Raw genomic sequence first — 16,372 nt, forward strand, 5'->3', positions numbered from 1 at the left:
TATCTTTTCTATTCTGTAAAACAGCGAACTCCTTCCTGTAAAGAACAAGGCATTTTTTGCAAAGAAGGGCTTGTGCTTAGGATTCTTTCTGTGCTTTCCTTCAGTGCAAAGTTTCTTGGACAGACAAAGAGAATACAGTGCATGGAAGGGCAAGAAGATGTTATGGGTGGCTGCTTTAAAATTGGAAGAAATATTTTCCGGACACATTATGAATAATTATTTTGCAAATTTTTCAAAAGATTGAATTTTTAAATGCTAGATGTTCCTTTTATTTTTCTTTCTGTGCTTCTGAACTTTGTCTTTCTTTCCTTTTCCTCACTTACTTACTTGCCCACCTCACTTAGTTGGCAAACCATAAGAGCAAAAATGAAAGAAACCAGAGGAAACTAATTTAAATGTGAAACTGAAAATACTGCAAAAAATTTGCATAGAGCTTTGATTTTTCACACACAGCAAATTCACTGGAAAAATACTCAGTTAGAAAAACTGAACCAGGTCAGACTTTGGATTTTCCATACACAGATATTTTATCTGACTAAGTCCTCTAATATTCCAATACTACAAAGATCTTAGTACCTGTTTAGCTTAATACACATGAACATTTATTATTGTGAGGGTGAACTGGAAGTCATGTTCCAAGTGCCTCTGTGAAGTTTTTAACTGCTCTAACATCTAATATTAAGGATATTTCTAAAGCCCAGAAGAGCTCATTTCCTGTGGTGACTAGAAGATACAACAGTGTTAAGATCTGGCTTTGGATGAATGACAGAAGAAATGACAGACAAGGCTCATGACGTGATAGTCAGATAAAATTCACGACCAAGTATTTGCTTTGTTTTTAGGGAGGGCTCAGGGACCTCGGCAATACGTTTGCTTTCTGAAGATGATGTTCTAATTAAGTCAGTTTAGGAGACTGCAGTGTTTTCTACCTGGCTGAAACAACGAGCATAGTTAGATACACCTATGGTTGTATCTATGTTACACAGATAATGTTCTGGTCTGAGTCTGGGATAGGTTTTGTTTTTGACATCAACATTCGCTGATCCAAATATATACAAGTAGTAGTATCTATTTTTTTCTTTTTTGTTTCCTTTCATATCAAGACTACTAGGAAATAAAATCAACCCAGCTTTAACCTCCAAAACAGCCAAGGGAGTGGACTTGTAAAACGACCTGTTACAGAAGTTGGTCAATTTGTGTCTATTGGGTGATGCAAAAACCCATAATAGAAAATGGACATGATTTGATTACTGGCAGCTGCTGTCCAGCTGATGTAATTCAGTAATAGTCAGTGACAGGCAGAAACTACAGAAGATACAAATGATAATTCCTTGGGGAGCTCAATACATAAATAATTCATTAAAATGAATTTTGCAGTAAGGGTCAAAAGAAACAGAAGACAGGCTGAGTGTTAACTCTCTGAGGAAGGAACTGACAAACTATTTTTGTATAAACTGTGTAGAGGAGAAATATAGGCATATTAAATGTCAGTGAAGAAAATGACACTGTTCCTATTGCTAGGAATCAAAGCAAACAGAGACACAACAAAAAAAAAAAAAAAAGGAAAAAAAAAAAAGAAAGATGATTAGGGAAACCTCAATAACTGAAATTGTTGCAGGACAACAAGAGGGCTACACTTTAAACAGCGTCAGTCTGAACTACGTGCATGTACTCTCAAACCCTGAGCAGAGTTGTACTAGCAAACCTCGGCCAGTGAGATACTGGATAATGGTAACGGGAACAATAAAGCCAGTTATGACAAGTCCATACTGTCACACAACGTATACTATATATAGCCTTACAGAAGTGTGTTTTATTAGTTATTGACTTGCTAACAAATCCATATTTTGGAGCTTATGAATCTTCCCCAAATGTTTTATGAGTAATAAAACACTGTCTGACCACCTCTCTGGGAAGGACGGAAGTGCCAAGGTGGGATTTCTTTGTGGCTCCCACAGGTGACACCTGCTAGGGGCTCACCTGTTGCCTCCAGGGGTGGCCGAAGCAAAGCCGTGTTGGCTGTGCCACTTGCTAAGTGACACTCCACATTGCCCCCGGCCCTTCCGGGGCTGCATCTCAAAGAGAAAAGTTTTCTGCAGAGTGGCCTTCAACCTCCAAAAATGCCCTTGCATGATAGTTTTCAAGGACAAGAAAAGTCAAGTCTGACCTGTCATGCGCTCTTTGGCATTTCAGCTGAGTTTACTGAGGAAAACAACACTTGTACTGAGAAAAATTAAAGTCTATTTCTCTGAAACTGCTTTCAAAGACGTTTCATGTGAAGCTCTTTTTGAGATCTCCTAGCACAAGGTGATTATTTTTTTAATGTACTAGACTGTAATTCTGCAACTACTTGTGCCTAAGTTTTATGTTTGCTTTAGTTTGTAAACTCTGACTATTCAGATAACTTTATCCTGATTGAATAGAGGTGAGTTTTGTCATATTTGAAGAAACATTGGCTTAGGAATAAATTATTTTATGTGTGTGTAAATGGCATGTTACTTATGAGCAGTGTGAAATTTCCCACCCAGGCTCATATTTTCAAAACTGGCCTCTAATTTTGGGTATCCAAATTTAGTCACCCAGAGGCTGACTTACACAGATATTGTCTGCCCACAAGTCTGAGCATGTATACTTTAGAGTCCCAAGAATAGCTTCCCCAGGATGGTCTGCTTCATTGCATAGAGCAGCCCTTATTTTGTGCTATTCTAGATTATTATTTTGTCGTTGTCTGAGAACTGCTGGCTCTCCCAGATAAAACATTTTCCATTTTCCACGCTCTAAGTTTTGTGCTCTCTAAATCTGGAAAACATTTTCTTCCAGAAAAGTCGATATTGCCTCAGATGCAAAGGTCTCCTTCCCATCTGGACTCAAAAAAAAAAAAAAAAAAAAAAAAAAAAAAAAGGATAGTTTTTGTTTTGTTTCCTATATAACCAGACTACAGCCATGAAAGCCATGAAAGGAGGGACTCTTCAATTACATCAACTATTTTGAAATAAGGAGCTATAGGAGAAGGATCATCCCATATTACAAAAAATCCATGTCTGTTTATTGTTTAGCTACAGGAGAAACATGTATGTAGCTGCTCTGTAATAAACCATGAGGCTGTCTATACCTCATTGTACATGGTGCCACTGGACAAAAGTTTAGTTCCGGAGGAAACCTCCTTTGAATATAATGGGGTGGGGAAAACTGGAAGAAGAAAAAACAGAACTTAAAATATTGATAACGTTAAAATATTTTATTGTACCACCTGTGCAAAGGGCAGGGAGTTTGTCACGTTTTCACCATAGTCTCATCTTGCTTGTACCTTCTCATAAGGAGGCATTTCTCATTCTCTGAAATGGGTTGTTCTATCTTATCTACAGAGGTTTAACTGTGATTTAGGAAGCAATGATGTGCTTGTGGTAATATACCAGTTTCCAAAAATAAATAGAATACCCTGGAGAGCTGTGGTGATCTCAGGATTAGTGCTGCCTCTAATTATTGAATTCATGCGGGGTGCAGGTAGCATTAATGGGGGGTGAAAACACACAAGGGACTCCAGAGTTTTTTGTCTTTAAGACAAAAAAGCATGCTTCTCGTGCCAGTTATACTGCAATTTCCAGAGCCAGAACAGAAACAATGGCATTATAAACAAATGCCCTGTGACACATGTTAGGACTGGCTAGTGGCTGGATGCTGGCCTCTGTCCAGGCCATCACTACAGCCAAAACAAGCAATCAACCCCCTTTATTCTGGATGCTTCAATATCATTCCTTTTAATACACAAGGGAAAACATGCTTATAATAGTGGGCACAGCCTTCATGGAGATACAGCCTGGAAAATAAGGAAGCAGGAAAAGCTGTTGTAGTACTTTTCAGAAAGAAAGGGGTAAAGGGAGGACAGAGCCTTCATTTTTAGCATGTTAAACGTGACATGAGGGATGTCTGTTTTTGCAGAGGAAGAACGTGTTTTTTTTGCTGAGCGTGTTACACGCTGCGAGAAGCAGTGTGCGTTTGCTGGGGACACAGCAGCTGGCTCTTCCCTCACGTTTTCTGGTGCAACAAACCCCGCGTTGACTGACAATTTTGCAGATGCGCTGGAGGTCGAAGAATGGCGACTTTCAGCTCTGCCGCTGCTCCCGCCGAGCACCGCGGTGCCGGCTTTTGCCCGTCATCGTCTGTGATCCTCAGCAGCTGCTTGCCTGGATAGCCTGCTCCCCCTTTGAGGACCGAGGGACGAGGTCAGAAATCCTGGTGCTGCCCTGTGCAGAACAGGGGCTCAGAAAGGTCTGGGCAAGGGAACCAAGGTGCCTCCAAGGCACCACAAGATCAAGCGACATCGTACCCACCTCTCCTGCGCCTCGGCTTGGCCAGCGAACTTTTGGTGCAGCAGGCACCGCGCCAGCACTCGTAAGTAGGCAAAACCCGGGCAAGCAGAAATAGGTCAGGAGCTGGAGTCGGAAAGAGGGGGTTGCACCTGCGCACGAGGCCCTCGGTGAGCACCGGTCCGTGGCGACTGGCTCCCGGCGTCCGTGCGAGGCACGGAAACCGGAGGGGTTTGCTCAGTTCCTGTAACAGGCACCATTTGCCGCAGAGAAATACAGTGGTGGAGATGGAGGCTGGTCTAAAAATCGAGTCCTGAATATATAACTCCTCCATATATTGCTGTTTGTTCCCTTTCAGGACCGCGCCGTGGCCTGTGGACATATCTCGGCGCTCCTCTGATTCTCGGGGAGAAGGGCCCTTTTTGGTATTTCCTCAATCGGGTGTGATCACAACGGCTGTTCTACAAAGTGTTCAGTTCTTAAATAATTTTAATGGATCTTGCTTTTCTACATGTATTTGTCAAGTTTCGTTAATGTTATTTCCCATTATCTCCTTTGCAGCTGAGGATTAACCTGTAGCACATTCTTACATGCAGTCTTCGCTCCAAGGCAGGGGTGCCTGCTAGTTCAAACAGGGATGCATTTCCAATGATGTGACACATCAAAACATAACGTAATGATTCAGTCTTGTGAGTTGCTCTCCATGAAGCGCGCCTAACTCTGTATTCTCCGTATTGATCCTGGGAGTGACAAATTCCATCTGAAGAAGGCAGCGCTTTGAGATATTAAAGTATAATTTATGGATTCATTTACCGGGGTTCCAGAATCGATTTCCTCAAATGTGTGTAGCACATCTGATGCAAATCTCCCAGGATTTGGAACAGTGTTGTAAAATACCATCAGTTCCAAGTTTCTTGTGTAATCATTTAATGAAGGCAGAATGTCCTTTGTTAAATGGGCCTTTTCATCCTCTGGGTGAATTAGATGCAATTATATTTAAACTTTCATTTAGAATTGGAACTAAATTAAAATCGTATAAATAACTGAATCTTCAGGATTGCTATCCCTAATTAACAAGGTAACTGCTCTTGCTGGAATACACTTTTTATGACACATCAATAACTCCCAATTCCTGTTACATATTTATCCAAAGCAATATATTATATTTCAAATGTTTAACAGAAGATTCTCATAAAGAGGTGCTCTATTAGATATGGAGTGCTTTTAACTGTGCTGCATATTCTCTCAGTGACTCCTGCTGCATCTGAAAGCTGAGACAGTAAAATCGTTATTCCAATGTGCTGTATTTTATCTGAAACTAGATGTACTTCTTGGAGTGCCATGTACACACACACACACACATCAAATAGCAGTCAGCTGATTACTTTTTTTTCTCCCCAGGGCTGTTTGATATGTACTTCAGAGACTTTGCATGTCATTCTGCATAGCAGAAAATGCCTGGGGCTTAGAATTGAAATTGCTTCTCAGGGTACCACAAGCATTATTGTAATATCTTATATTGAACCTTTTTAAAGAATCTGTTGAATCAGTGTCCTCTGCAGAGATCATGTTCCCTGAGTATATATTTTCAATTTGGAAGGAAATTATTTCATGTGAAGCTATGATTATGTGACATCCAACTACACTTACATCTGTCTTCATCTCTTCTAGTATTGCCACCTGGTTTGGACTTCATGGTGTTCACTGCCCCGGGGTGACAAAGTGCACAAGAACTTGAATAAGCACCACTTGTTCCAGCAATGCTCCAGGTCCAAGAATTTCCCGTCATCTTCCCCGAATCATGTCAAACTCAATTGAGGCAGAGCTATCTCAAGTTACTCCAAACAACTTTTTCTTGTCCAATGTAAGTATAGACCAGCCTGTTTCAGAAAGAGAGGAAGCATAGAACAACAGCAGAAGTCACAAGAATAATAATCATTAGAACAAAATCATATAAAGTAAATATAATTCTACCTTAAGAGAGAAAAAGAAAAGGGAGAGCAAAACCATGAACATACTAAGCACTTCTTTAGATGCTCTGATGGTAAGGCTGGTACAGAAAAACCTCGCATGGAATATAATTCTGTGCCTGGCAAGTAGATATTTTGGACACCTTTCAATCATCCTGGTATCTAGCTATTCAGTGGTATCATATGGAAAATGTGGCATAGTTATTCCATTAAATGTTATAAAGTTTATGCAAAACCAACAAAACAGTAGTCCTCTATGAATTAGTGAAATTTGCACAGATACAGAATTTGCCTGCAAGAATATATCTGAAAAGTTGTCTTTCATCAAGCTTGGGCCTTCACATAGGTGGTATAATGTCTTGCCATAGACTAGTACAGCATGAATATATTGTCAAGAACAACAAACTCAAGAAACTCCAAATTTAATGGCATTGTATTGCCAAGAATTCCTCTTTATACGCGTACTTGTGATATATTATTTTCAGAAGCCATTAAATGGAAATAATCTTTTAGGAATGACACATAACAATGAAGTTCATTGTATTAAGTGTTTCCACTTACCAAACCAATTTTGAATGGATGAACTTGAAATCTGTTTTGTGGATTGATATAATTTAAGGTTGATATAGCTTAACGAAGATATTGATAGTAGATAATGGGTGGAACTGGAGCAGTATGTGAGACAATGGCATAGAGCAGCTTTCGTTTTTAAGACTCCTTAATTGCAGAAAAAATTACCCTTTGAGCACTGCAATCATTTTAGGAACTGCAGTGAATCTTTTGAGGACAGTGAGCACAAGAAAATAGTATTACAGTTTGTGTTAACTGCTCAGATCAGGGTCTCAGTTAGCTTTCCGGCAAAAATCTGCTGGAATGGATTTCAGCATCTAGTGGCTGTTCATGCTGTGTTTTGTAATCAAGGCATTTTCGTAAGTGTAACTCTGTAAATCCTGTATAGAATTTCATGTACGTTATTATGATAATTGCACTGCAGATCCTTAACTTTAGAAATGAGATAGATTGACCCTGAGGAGCATTGAGCAATGGACAGTGGACATAAAAAAATCCCTTTGGTCAAAGCTGCATGGCATTTTGCCGTGCTTTCTGCACAGGATGCTCCTTCATGACTACAAATTGTGATATTTGTGTGCAGAGATTTGAACCAATTGTATCATTTGTTTTGACTGAAATGGCAGCTTCAAAAAATAAATCCTAATCATCCTTTCAACCTCACTAACAATATTCTATAAGAGATGTCAATAGGTTAGTTACTCTAAGTCAAGGATTTTAGAAATCTTACCATGTTCCTTTGACATTTTGAGTATTTCCTTCTCTCTCCCCTCCGTTATTGTGGAAAATGGAAAACACCAGTGACTATTGTCATATTCCATTAGCTCTTCTCCAAACTAAGTTGTTCAAGACACTGCTTTTCCACAAGTGCTGAAAAACCACATTTTGACATAATCTATCTTAGGTTAAAATTCTTGACAAGCAGGTGCCTCATTGTGAGAGTGGGACATGAATACACTGGTTTTGTAGGTGACTTTTAAAATCTCCTTTCATGCGAGTCTCATCATACGGTCTCAAATGCAATGTCAGAAGTAATTTTGTTCTCTTGTGAATCTCTCCATTCTATCCCTCTTTTCAGTGAGGTGCAGTGACCTACACAATGAATGCACCACTCCAAGCAATGTCCGGTCAGCACCTACAGACTGTATAATAGCATATTTAAGAAGCTGTAATTCTTAATTCTCCCATGTGGCACAGTTTTTATTTGTTTTATCATATGTATATAGCGTATTGTATGGAGCTGATGCTATTTATTCAGCAGTTCCTAGCGTAGTCAGATCTTGTCCCTGCAATATTAAAAGCAATGCAAAACTGAATTTGGTTTAGAGAGAGCAACATAAAAGCTTCAAAGCAGTTGTGAAGTCCGCATTTCTGCTGCTGTTAGTGTTCTGCATCCACTTATCCATGGGACAGTACCCTTCTCCTGTCCCTGCAGAACTGGGAAGCGTGTTGGTGCAGTCTGTCTGCCCTGGCATCTGATGGGAGGGAAGGAGGGAGACTGCCCTCACTGCTGCCTGCGCCTGCATGGCCCATGTCCGTATGTGAGGACTCTACAATGTGTCATACCAGTGGTGCTCATGAAACTGCTCCACTACCATGCTGGCAGCATCGGTGGTGCAACTCTGTTCTGTTTGCCGTTGTTCCTCAAGCTTTGAATTGCCCTCGTGGTTGTCCAGAAGATGTTCAGTGCTCTGCAGCAGAAGCAGTGCCAAGGAAGGAAGAGACCTTCCTGGATGGATTCTGATTCAAAGGCCATGTCTGTCCAAGTGCTTCAAATGAAGATGTCAAAATTCACTCTGCTTGACATCACCTTTCACCCTGTAGGGAGAAAATAGCTTTCTAGAACCTTCTTCTTTTCATATAATTCCCTTTGGGTTGGATGAGCGTTCTGTAACTGTGAGCCTAACAAAAGGAGTACAGGAAAGCATCAATATTCCCAGGCTACTTTAAGCCTGAACAATTTTATCATGAGTCTTCAAGAAATTATAGAAGAATTGCAGAGTCACAGAATACTTTAAGTTGGATGGGTCGTCTAGAGAACATCTGATCCAATCCTCTGCTCAGAGCTGAGCTAAGTTGGATAACTTTGCTCAGGGCTATGTCTAGTTGGATTTTGAGTATCTGCCCACAGCCTTTTGGGGCATCTGGTCTACTGTTTGTTATGGTGAAATTTTTTTCCTAATGTCTAATTGGAATTTCTCATGTTGCAACTCATGTCCACTGTCTGGATAAACTTGTTGGGTGGAAGACCTCCATTCAGTGTGACATCAAGCTCCATTTGTCGTCCATGCCATTGTGGTATATGCCAAATGGTTTACTCTGGGCATCCCAAGGGGCTAAATTAGGATTTAGAGATTCTTGCAACTCTTCACCCCTGAGTATAGGCTGCCCTTACTCCTTTCACCCCAAAGCAGTTGCTTTTCCCCATCTCTCTTCCGTTTGGCAAACTTTCACCTCTGCATTGGGCTTTGAGCAGGCCCTGGAGGAAGTGTCTGAATTGCCTTGGCTTTCTGAATTCTCTGTCTCTTCTGGAGAGAAAGATTATGAACTGAATGGAAAAAGCAGAGGAGCCAGGCCAGTGCATGGGCTGGCTGCTGGACTGTGCTTGCATGTAGGTCATGCTGAACCTGCAGAGTTCGGTGGTGCGGTAGGGTGAATTGAGATATTCCCAGTCAGTATGCAAGAAATTTTACAGAACGCAGGCATCCTTAATTATCAAAGCAGAAGCTGAAGAAATGGGAAGCTAGTATCAAAAGCTAAAGCCACTCACTAAAAGCAGGTTTTCAGGGAAGACAGAAATCCTTTTAGTGTAAAGGCTACTTAGACTATTTAAAATCAGTTGTTGGTCTCAGTCCAGTAATGACACCTGTGTCAGAAAGCTGCCAAGGTCATTTGAACAGCTTGTCAACCTTTCTAGTAGACTGAACAAAGAAGATAAAAGGCTGAGAAACAGGCTAAATGAGCCCCTTCATGCCCAATGGCACTTTTTTCCAAATAGGCTTTAAGCATGCTGGCCAGTGACAACCAACGCTTTGTTGGTGCCTGCCCTAAGTTTCATCTCTTACTAAGTAGACGGGCCCCACTTTGCCAGCACAGTCATTTCACCACCTTCTGTGAATGCCACAGACTGGCTCTCTGTGCTCACCAAACTCCAGGGGCTGTTGCCAAACTGATGCTCTGCGACAGGGCCTGTTCTCCCAGCCCATCTGTCTCATCCATCAGGCCCAACACTAGCCCTAAGCTAGTGCGACATTGGCAATACGCTCCGCATCCTGTCCTGCACACCTCTGTGCGCTGACTGGAACAGAACAGTTGCAGTGCCGGTATGAAACCCCTCTGTCCACCAGCCCGCCTTCTGCAAAGCGCAATATTCTCGTTTGCCCTCCTGAGGAGTGCCAGGAACAACGCGCCATCAGATTCTGGCCCATTTTAGCTATTGGATGCATTTCACCCCACAGATTATTGCAGAGTGGACCTGCCTACTTGGCCCAGATTTTATCCCAAAACTTTCAGCTTCACTGTCTGGACATGTGGGCTCCCTACAAACTCCCCTGAATCAGATAGCAGTGTAGACTGCAGTTCAGCTCTGTTTGGTTCTAGTCATACTTTATTTTTATTTTTACCATGGCAGAGATTACCATGGCTTTGGCTTTTAACTTTGTTGCTCTTTATGATGGAAAGAAACCCTGAGTGGTGTAAAAAAGAGGGACAGAAGGGAGGGGACCCCCTCATCATCACAGCATTATAAAACAAAAAAATCTGTAGGAAATATTCAAGGCATATGAGAAGTAGCATGCCAATAGCTACTGCAGTATACCAGACACACAAGGACATCACTGTTGAGTAAACATTTTGTTTACAGACAGAAGTAAATCCAGTAGAGATAATCTTTTCATCCAGAATAGATTGAGACTGACCAGAAAGATTTTCATCTATTCACCTGCAAAACTCTCATCCACAGCTGAGAGTTGAGAGAGAGACACAGAAGGAAAGTATCCTAGATTTCAGGCATTCCTGTTGTCATAGGCCTGTCTTCAGGCCTGAGAGAGGCCCAGGTGCAGCTTTCTCAACCTATAATCCACAAAAGGGATCAGGATGACTTTTTTCTTAAGAAGAAAAGCCTTCAGAAAAGCCTTCCTTTTTTTTTTTTTTTTTTTTTTTTTTTTTTTTTTTTACTTTAAAAACTTTTACTTTACCCTTTTTTCTCCTGACTGGGTGTCACTCTTTACAACAGCTGAGAGGACATATAATCAAAGGTGGGCCTCCTCAATTCTGTCTTTTGAGGGAAAAATAATGCTTCTCTGACACACAAATATGTAGTTAATCTTGCCTTTGTATCAAACAGAATTGTCTTCTAGTTCTTTACTTTAGCTGAGGCTTTTCTCTCTCTTCTCTTCCCCACAGCACTCTCCATTCTTAATGTCCCACGTTCAATTCTAGGTACTTTTCTGAAACAAAATGGAGAACTCGATATTCTAATCAGCAGCAAAGATGGACAGTTCAGAGGGCAACATGAGCACAAGAAAGTCATAGCTCTGTTTCCACTGAAGTGCTTCTTTTATTAGGGAAGGGAAGAAAAACATGATGGTTGCCCATGTCTTGGCTAGGATTTTTAGCTCAAACATCTTGCCTGGCTCTGAAACACTGAAGAGCATTTTGGACATTTTGGCCATGCTGCCAGATGTTGGCTCCTACATAATTAACCTGACTTTCAGTATCCTTGGAACATAACACTCATTTCAAGGGTGTTGGTAAGTTGAAAATCCAGCTTCACTTCTGAAGCTGAAATACAGACTCAGGAATATAACTTCAGCTTTGATTTTTTTTGGAAAAGTATGCCTTCAGCAGACAAAGCTGTACAGGATTTGACCTGGCTTTCCTTCAAAAGCCAAGGGCATGTTATACAACTCATGCAGTCTTAGCTCTACTGTGAGCCTGCCTTCAGAAGACTGTGGTTCTCTCAGATAAAGAGAGTCTTCTCTAATTAGTTATTTACATATCAACAGTCTCCACAGAGTGCCAGACACTACAAAATTATAGCATAGATGTGAGAAGTAAATTAAGGTTCATGCTTTGAAATGAAAAAAAAAACTTGTTTATTGCGATGTCCTTTCGTACGGCTTGGCCCCCAGGCTGAGCTCTGGAAAGTAACTGAAAAAACCCCAACTCTGTGTTTTCCAAATGCTGTTTTCTTCCAGCTATTCAGTAGACTCCATCTGACCCCTTGCATTGGAGATGTAGCTCAGATTACCCAAACAGTCTCAGCTTAGCTTAGGACAGTCCATCCAGAAGAATAAAGGAGGGATGAGTTACAATCTTTTTTGTAACTAGTGCAATATGCCCAGTGCAATCCAGAGAATTGTCTGCTGGAAATTTGCCTGAGTTCACCAAAGAGCTCTGCAAAGCAGTGCTTTTAGATGGCAGTCCAAAGAGCAAAGGCTCTCTGTCCTGCTAGCAATCCAGTCTGCCACTTAAACATTTCCCCCTTTTTCTTTAAAGGTCAAAATTAAGTGGATCTCTCTTTACTACTTTACAGATAAGTGAGTGCTTAGGAGCCATGGTGATGAATACAGAATACAGAATGTGGTAAATATCTTGGTAGAGGAGATTTTTAAAATATGGGATTGTTTTTGCTGCACAGAAAAGGAAGTGAAACTCTGATTCTTAGATTTGGCAGGGGTGACCTTCTTCCCTGCAAGTTGTTATCTTCCATACTATATGAGCACTGACATCAGAAAGACGAGCTACATAACACATGGAGATTATTAGTATTCAGTAAACAGATGTGCTTGTGGCTCTTAAGCCCTGAAAATCTGCAGTGAAAGTGTTCCCTCTGCCCGAAGGAGGCTGCAGCTGCTGTGTTCACAGCAAGAGCCAGAGGTGAGGACAAGGTATTGCTCAGCGCCAGCCTGCTCCCAGGGACAACAGTGACTTCTCAGGGGGTGTGGGTGCCTTTTCCCCCAAAGGATTCTTTCCTGTAGTCAGGAAGTCCCTGCTCTCAAACGGTCTCTCTCTACTTCCATAGGGATCTGAATATTCAGAGACAGCAGTAGAGGAAGTGAGAAGCTGGCACTGGAGCCACCCAGCAACGTTGCAAGAAAAGGGAAAGGTTTTGCAGAAATGTATCAGCAAATTTCTGCCAAAACACAGCCAGAAACCTGACTGGCTTTCTGCCAGCTTGTCTCAGACCTCCTAGGATTCTGTGTTTTGAAAGAAAGGAAACAAAATTGAATTTTAAAAAATAATTGACAAACCATTTTTGTAAATCTAATGAAACACTTCAGTGTGCATATTAATTGGCTAATGCAGGCACAAACACACCTGGCACATGCTGATACCGGGACATCCGTAAAGCTTGCTTGAACTGGTGTCACGTATATCACTTCCTGTAGTATTACTTCCACAGAATATCCTGATATGAATCCTTTACCTTTCCTTTCCTTTATCATCACCCTTATTCTGGATAAAGAAAGAAGTTAAATATTCATAGCATGTCTTCCCCAGTTCTTTCACTTACTGGAAGAATTCTGCAAATTGTTATTCCTTTTTAAAAAACATTTGCTTTCATTCTGTGTTGTAAATGTGTGGATCACTTTGTTCAGTCTCTGCACTTACTACATTTATTGCATTCTGCCATATTAAAATTGACTGTACCCTGACATTCCTCATCTTTATAACAACAATAAACCTTTAAAATTAAAGCAATTTCATTTTGGAGAGAAATATGTAATAGCCTTTAAGTGAGTCTCTAAAAGGTCACAGTTCTTCTAAATAAATATTAAAATTAATGCATGATCTTGGAGAATTCTAATTTATTAAAACCAATTTTTATTTTTTAATAAAAGAATCAAGGAGACTAAATATTAAAGATGCTTATGTGTATATACAGTTGCATACACATTTATGCCATTGGCATACAACAGTATGGATTGTGATTCCAAATCCTCTAGTCTTTTACAGACACCAGTTAAAGAAAATACCAAGCAATCATTCTTATTCTGAATTAGATCAAGGCTGCAATATGATGTAAAAAGGTAAGAGATGCTTCTCCTTAACCTAAGTGTCCTTGCTAAAAATGCACAAATAGTAACATTTTCACTTTATGGTATTTACCTGAAGCAAATCAAGGCAGAAATTTTGTTGTGCTAAGTGTGATGTATAGAAAATTATAGTATAGGTCTTCAAGTATTTGCAATCTGCAAAGCAAAAGGAAGCAGGAAGAGGGGTAGCATGAAAACTTTTTTCCTCCCATGGGAGTAGAAAAGGCAGCTCTCTGCATGACCGTTCTTCCTCTCATTGTTGCCTTCCAGATAGTTTGAGGTGGAAGTAAGTTTTGAGGGGTAATCAAAAGGTAGGCAGGTGAAGGTTGCTTCTGCGAATGGGATTTTGTCTACTGTAAGGGGACAAGTAGGAGAAAGCAAAAATAGGCTTGTGGGAGAAATGGAGATTCAGGTGATTGAGGCTGCTCCTAGTGACGGGGTGACAGTCGCAATTCTTCTCTAAGATAACATGATGGGAATTGTATCCCAAGGGGTTCTGAGAGAGAGAGGACAGAGAGCTGGTGCTTGATGTGGTGGAAGGTGAAATCAATGGAATGACTTAAAAGAGTCAGGGAAGAAATATAGTGGGTGAAGAGTGTAAAAATGGCCTTAGCAACAATATTTTCTATATTTATTATTTTTTATGCTTGTGGTGGTCATGATGTCAAAAGAAGGGACAGCAATGCTTCCAGAATAGCTGCCAGAGAGAAGACAGCAACAGTCAAGAATGTGAAAGAAGTGAAAATTCAGCAAGATGAGGGGAGATGGTTTTGGAGTTACGCAGGAAGAAGCAATTACTGTAAGGAATGGCCTGAATGCACAGTTCTAGGGGAAGAGACAAGCTGAAGATGAAAGCAGAACACAGGCCTGAGAAACAACTGATGTGCTGCATCATACACCTTGCTAAGATCTTTTGTACCTGAAAAGTTAAGAACGAAGCTAAAGCTCTGTGGCATGGATCCTAAATTATCATAATACTATATATTTAAAAATATAACAAACCCCTCGAACTTGTCTTTCTCAGTAGTGTTTATTTATCTTTACATTTCCCCCAGCTTGACAGTAAGATTACCACCCACCAGCCTCTCTAGCTGGTGCATTTCTGCTTCTTACAGAAGCTCCTTTGCATTTCACGCAAGTCCCTCTGCCAGGCTGTACCGGGCACACTGGTGGCACTCGGGGGATGGGCCAGTTGTTTGATGTGACTTGACTGGTTTCAGAAGGGTGTTTGGTTCTTCTGCCCGGCTGGTTTATAGTGACAGGGCAGTGTAATGCTCAGGTTATATTTTGCTCTTTATTTCTTTGTCTGTTTCTATTCAGCAAACCCAAGTACTTCCCCTTCAAATTGCTCCTTGGTTTTTAACTTTCTTTGCTCAGGATGATGTTTAAATAAAACACAATTTTAGTTATGCTCCCTTTCTGATACCCTTTCTGTGCTTGCAATAGTGTAACTTGTGCCTATGTTTACACAATATAATAAGGGTTATCATTTGGATGATTAAATTGCTATGTTTAAACATTCTGCTTGGGCTTACTAGCATTGGAACAAACTGTGTGGCTGCTGACATTTTCACACCAGATACAAGGAAATTGCCTACTACTCCTGGGTTTCGGATCTCCTAAGCCTGTGGACTATATATGGATTATATATGCAGAATATGCATTTTGTTGCAGGCAGAATAAGGACATTATTCCATCTCTTATATGCTTAAGAGATTTTTCCTAGAAATGAGAAATGCTATTGAAAAAGCCTTGCCTTTCAGGGGCTGAGGTTATGTCATGGAATGATTGGCACGCATGCTATGGCACATGACGTGCAATACATGCCACTATCTGCACCGTGTTTTAAATTAGAGAGCAGAAAACTCTTGTAAAATTCTGATTATGCTACTTGCTTTTGTTATGTGCAGAAGGAGGAGAGCATCTGCCTCTTCTACTTTCACACTTGTTTATGAAGCAAGTCTTCCTGCCAAAAATCTAAGGAAAGAACTAGTTGTATCCCTCCTGCAGGAGAAAACTGGATTAGGAGATACATGTAAGGTCTGTGTGAGGTGTGGGACCCTCTTGGAGATGTAATGGGAGGTATGGGTCCATGGCCAGACCTCTGGAAAAGAGATTGTCCTTCTCCCTCCACCAAGTTGAGAAGCGTTCCCAGTCTTAATCTGTTCTACAGCCTTTCTTCTGCAAGGGCTTGTCATTGTGGAGCAGCTAATGATGGCCTTGTCAACACTGGTCTTTATGGGTTTTGACTATCTTACGGTTCTTCTTACTAAGGACAGTTTTTGCAATTGTTTTATTGCTCTCCTTCTGTTCCCTGGGACAGTGCTCTGACTTGTAGGAGCAATTTGCTGGGTCCCTAGAGTCTGGAGTTGAAGTAGCAAAGCTGAAGTTTCCTTCTTTGCACTTTCCACCTCCCCATCAGCTCAGTATAGTGGGAGCAGAGAATCCAGGAGAGGACAATGAGGAAAAAAAATGTCCAATTCAG

At 40.9% G+C, this 16,372-nt stretch overlaps 1 long non-coding RNA gene across 1 annotated transcript; it reads left to right on the forward strand.

Annotated features, from left to right (window-relative positions):
* Positions 1-4,306: 4,306 nt before the first annotated feature.
* Positions 4,307-13,908, forward strand: LOC134135944 (uncharacterized). Its single transcript, XR_009957389.1, has 3 exons — positions 4,307-4,392; positions 5,979-6,171; positions 13,808-13,908. It is a non-coding gene; the product is annotated as an uncharacterized LOC134135944 (long non-coding RNA).
* The last annotated feature ends 2,464 nt before the right edge of the window (positions 13,909-16,372 follow it).

The sequence above is a fragment of the Rhea pennata genome, chromosome 1 (assembly GCF_028389875.1).
Source record: "Rhea pennata isolate bPtePen1 chromosome 1, bPtePen1.pri, whole genome shotgun sequence".
Lineage (NCBI taxonomy): Eukaryota > Metazoa > Chordata > Aves > Rheiformes > Rheidae > Rhea > Rhea pennata.